A 5,975-nucleotide genomic window follows, 5' to 3' on the forward strand; every position below is an offset into this window, starting at 1 on the left:
CAGAGTGGATCGTGGCCACGATGGTGGTCGTTGTGTCTTGTGGTAGACACGGGGCCACCCAGGACTAGCCCGATGGGGATTGAGTCGGAGTGGCCGGGAGAGTGTCATGGCAATGGAGTGGTTTCGTCGGAATGCCGTTGGTCCACCCGAATGGGAGTGTGAGGCCATGGGTTCCGTGGTGTGGGTCCAGTGCGCTACCTCTGCACAGTGTATTAATCTATCGATAGCCGAGTCCATGGTTAAGGACATGCTCAAAAGTAGGTCACACCATGGGTCAACACTTAATGAATTTGCACACTAAGTACGACGTTTGCACTGTGGTGGTGGCGGAAAGGCCATCGTGTTGAGTTTGACCAGATGTGGTTGTGGTTGTGATCGCTGTAAGGATCACGGGCCATTTATTGGTCGTGGTTGTGATCGTCGTAAGGATCACGGGCCATTTATTGGTCATGGTTGTGATCGCCGTAAGGATCACGGGCCATTTATTGGTCGTGGTTGTGATCGCCGTAAGGATCACGGGCCATTTATTGGTCGTAGTTGTGATCGCCGCAAGGATCACGGGCCATTTATTGGTCGTGGTTGTGATCGCCTTAAGGATCACGAGTTTGTCTCTATGCTTGACACGTTTGTGATCCAGAAACGATCACGTTCGGTAAGCCAGTCCGAGGGACGATTATCACTGGAGCATGGTCACAGCATGTTGGATATATTGTTGCATTGTTATTAATTGGTTAATTGTCATGATATTGTTTGTCAGTATGTTTATGCTTATTGTGAGCTTGCAAGTACATTCAATATACTGACCTGGCGTGTCATGCCAGATTTCAGGAAGGTCCCGTTGGAAAGGAGAGTTGTCTGAGTCTAGATTGTGTCCACGTCGGTGTCCTTGTGCTATGGAGTTCTGCTACGACATCGTTCCGCTGCCGCGTAGTTGTCATGATTGAGGCCCTTTATGTTCACTAAATAATGTACATATTGTTCAGCCGCACCGTGTGTGCCGCTTGGCCTCGCTAACTGTTGTAATATAAACTCTGATCCGCTAGCATCAATAAAGCGGTTGTTTTCTATACCAAGTTGTTGTGTGTTGCCAGAAGACGCGGTCTCTGGGCTACCAATGCATGGTAAACCGGTTGCTCTGAGCCAGGGTGCCACACCGGAGACAACCATTGCATGCGTGTGGCCCATACATATGTATGGATCAGGTGTGTTTTTTAGTACACAATGGAACAACTTTGATGTGGCACCGTGATTTCGAACTAGAAATTCCCACACTGAGTGAGGGTTAGGTCGATGATGCATATGTATGTTACACCACACTTCAAGCTGACGACGGGGATTCATGCATGCATGCGTGCATAGTATATGCACTCAAACTTTAATTATGTATGAATCTCACCATGACCTATACTACGATAATACGAACCAAATGAAGAATCCTCCATGGTAACCTATCTTGTTGTAGGTCAAGGTGATCATGGATGTCCACACGGGCCCACGAATATATAGGCTTGTCGCCGATAACCACGCGAGGGAGTGTACCGTTCGAAGACAACCACTACATGCATATGTATGGAGGTGATGCGTGCATGCATGTTTGAATACCATTTCACAACATTGATGTGGCGCGTGCGTCGAAAATCATACACTCTCCCGACACAGAGAGAGATCGGTTCCTGACGTGTCATTGTACTAGCCACTTTGACTCGATGGGAGGGATTCATGCGTAACATGCATGCGTGTGTGCTCATATATATACTATATTCACAAGCAAAAAAATAACCCCCTCCTAAGTCAAATTAAACACTCTAATTGTCATGCAAAAAGTAGTGAAGGGCCAAGCGGGCCCACAAATGGAAAGCATCGATATCGATGATAACCGCTTAAGTGAGTGCAAGAGGACAACCACCATCGCTTTGCAAGTGGGCCAAACATATGTAAAATAATACCTAAAATGCACAACTTTGATCTGCCACACCTGCCTCAAAAATCGTAAACCATGCACCCACACACAGCGAGGTTCATGAAGCGTACTACATATGATGGTCCCCTTCCCCCTCTTCCACGCATACTATATGCTCCTACCATAATACAACCCAAAAATAATCCTCATCGATGGTGGCATTAATTAACCTCTCCCGATGTAGGTCAAAGTGATGCACATGCATCAACGATGGCCTCGTGGGCCCATAGATGGAAGCGTCACACGTGAGTGACCTAGCTAGGATAACCACCGCCTGCATGCATGTGGCCCAAAGAGGTGTTGTATGATGTTTGAATAGCCAATTTCACAATTTTGATGTGGCACGTGCCTCGGAAATCGAAATGTCCCGACACTGAGTGAGGTGTACTTATTCACGGACGCGTATTTATATACATACATACATACATACATATATATATATATATATATATATATATATATATATATATATATATATATATATGCTAGTCCCCTCCCACCTCTTCGACGCGTACTATATACCACCATAACACAAACAAAAAAGATTCTACCTTGCTGATCAAATTAACCTCACTATCGGCTATTCGTCAAAGTGATGGACGACGACCTCGCGGGCCCACAGAAAGACTCATACGCGAGTATCGAGTGTCGTGTAGGACAACCATCGACTGCATGTGGCCAAAACATGTATGTATGAAAGGGTTGTGTAATGTTTTAAATTATGAATTCACGACTCTGATGTGGCACCGGCCTGCCTAACAAAACGGCCAACCCACACGGTGGCTCACAACTCGTAGTGTATTGCGAGCCACTCGCCACCCCCAGACGCACACACCCAGACACACACTGCGAATCCACCGCAACTACGATGCATGTTAAATTAATTATCCCGCGGTGAACATATATATATTACCAAAGGAGGGACATTTTAATTTCGAAAAAAATCAGAGATCATTAAGATGTTTTAGTACATTAATTGATTGATTTTCTATGGGTATAATGTGCAAATATCAAATTTGAGCTAAATGCACACGTGACAGTGCACCTAAATGGATTGCAAAAACACATGTGTCTCACTGGGTGCATGTTTACTCCCCATGCAACAAATTTCAAACAATGAGAATCTTGATTTTTAAATTCTAGTACATCCAAAACTTATTTGAAGATCATGAAACTCATCGTGTTGCCATATGAACACCAATACATAGTTGAATTGTACTTCTTTTGGTCAAATTTGAGACCAGTTTTGATGTAATATTTATCTAATTACAAATGGGAGATTATTAATAATTGGGAACCAATATCCCAAACGGACTATCTATTCGAACCGTGAGCGTTAGACTAACAGATACATCACATGCTTCGATTAAGCAAAAAATAAAGCAGCATCATTAATCATCCAAATAGAAAAACAATATACGTGCCTCCACGTGGCTCGTGTATCGTGCGAGGAGGCGTGAGTTGACGGGACGCATGCAAGTAGTCTATCACGCAAGCAGACTGGGAGGCGCGCGTGCAGGTGTGTCAATTGACGGAGGCGTGCTCGCTGCACAGTGTCATCGAGAGGCGTGTGAGTAGCTGTGTGAAACGACAGTAGGCATGCCAGCAGTCCGGTGCGCAGGCTCACTGGGAGGCGAGCCAACAGTTTGACCGCCACACACCTCTCTCCCACTACTCCATATTAATGGCACGCCCGAGCGGCCGCACCCCCCATCCTTACCACACACACAATCCCCTCTCTCTGCTTGCATCCTCAACGTTTCTCTCAGTCATCAAAGTCGTCGGTGTATGAGGATGCCGCCGAAGCGCCCCATCGGAGGCAGTGGCGATGCTGGGGCTGCTAAAGCACCGGAGCACGACGTGGAGATGGAGACAGAGGTTGCCATTACTGCCAGCGAGTTATCGCTGCAACCTGACATCGTTGATGGCGTCGAGCTTCCATAGCCGGAGGCGGAGTTCCACACCGACTCTGGTGATGATTCAGGCAACGACTCCGACGACCACTCCGGCGACAACTCCAACGACGACGGACAACTGGTTAGTCATCTATACCCATTTATGTGTCAAATAGATCCCAGGGTTTCTCTGGTTACTCCTGCCTCCCCCTTTTTGGAATAGAAATCCTATGGTTATGTTCTCCCAATCCATGAAATCTCAGTAAGTTTTGTTAGATCCGTGTAGTGTAGTGATTGTTTGAATGGTACAAGTGATAAGTGATTGGTTGTTTCATCTACGGAAATGATTTCTGGTAGTAATTAAACTAGGGTTAGTATTCGTGCTAATAATTCCTAGCCAGGACTTGACAATTGATTTTGAATGACCTACATATGTTTGTGCCATTATTTTCTTCAAGATTGGTCTGTACATAGACGAATGTGCTTAAAAATCGAACCATAATCTCTGGATATGTATAAATGAATAGCCATAAATTCCTAGTCCTACTTCACAGCATGTAATTGTTAATTTGATGCCAATTTTTTGCAACTGCCAAATGTTCGCTAGAGATTAGTTTGTAACCATCAATTTGATGCCACATTATTTTACTATTTCTATAGGTGCTGTCTGACAATGTGGACAGTGAGGATGAAGATGTCCAGAAGAGGTACAAGAGGCAAATCCTGAGGGAGCTTTATGTGGGAATGCATAACAGGCGTATTAGGACCTGGGACAGCGGCTATCGATGCCCATTTTGCAACCACAAGCTTCATGACGCGTATCAAAGTGTTCTGGCGCATGCAAGAGGACGGGCCGTTGGCTCCTTCAAACAGAAGTATTCTCACGGCATGGAGCATGGCGCGTACGCCGAGTACCTGGAGAAGCTTTAGGATCGTGCCGGCTTGTGAGATGAGATGTGGGACCGAACTATGTACGCTTGAGCATGCTTAATGATGGTTGAACTATGCTCGTGTACGTGTACGCTTATTATCTATCTCTGAGTATGTTTAATCTATGTTTACTTATGTCTAACTGTGGGATATGGATGCAATCAGTTCGGTTGATGGAGTCTACCTCCGTCCTTGTTTATTGGTCCCCTTTGTAATTTGTGTTAAATGTTGACCCAAGATTTAACTGACAAAATGTTAGTGCAGGTCAGCAAAAATTATATCATTGGATGCGTATTTGAACATAGTGTTCAATGATATAATATTTTGTGACATGCATAAACATTTCTTAGTCAAATATTAGGTCGAAATTTGGTACAAATTACAGAGGGGACCAATAAACCAGGACGGAGGGTACAAATTACACACGATTCCCAAAATTGGAACCGTTTGCAATGACTTTCATTTTTCCTGTTGCTTCAAAAAATTGGAATCGTGTGCAATGACTTTCATTTTGCTTGTTGCGTCAATCACACACGGTTGGCTCTAGCAAACTGTTGCCTTCGAAATTCTTTGTGGGATAGAAAACCCTCACCACCCAATTCAAAAAAGAAAAAAGAAAACCCTCGCCATCCCCACGTCACAAAAACCCTCACCCCCGCCCACCACCCCATGCCTCCAGTGCCCATTCACACCTGCACAAGCTCCTCCGCGTCTATGCATGGCACCGCCTATCGCAGCGGTAACCACTTAGCTGGACGCCTGCTGCCACCGCCAGGCTGCCGACAAACCCCACCGCATTTTGCCACATCCGCTTGCCGCCTCCTATCGCCATCGACTTTCTTGACGCTACTCGTGGTCGACCCAGCTCCGCTCGGTTGGGGAATCTACCGTACTGAGGGTTTTTTTCTCATGGACGACAAGGTAACTAATTTAATGAGATATTATCTCATCTCTCATCCCAGTTCATCTGCCTCCTTTAATCACCTGGCGGAAATCGTCGTGAATTCATTTTTATTCGAGCTGATTTGAGGGTTTTCTTTCATTCATAGAGTGTACAATGCGCTAACACATCAGGACCTTGCGACCTCCGCCAGATATTCCATATCACTGTACCAGATGACTTGAGCATGTGCGCAGTATGTTCAATCTCACCCTAATTCGGTTGGCATGGCCTACTTTCCTGAAGATAT

This window comes from Triticum dicoccoides, chromosome 4B (genome assembly GCF_002162155.2).
Source record: "Triticum dicoccoides isolate Atlit2015 ecotype Zavitan chromosome 4B, WEW_v2.0, whole genome shotgun sequence".
Classification (NCBI taxonomy): Eukaryota; Viridiplantae; Streptophyta; class Magnoliopsida; order Poales; family Poaceae; genus Triticum; species Triticum dicoccoides.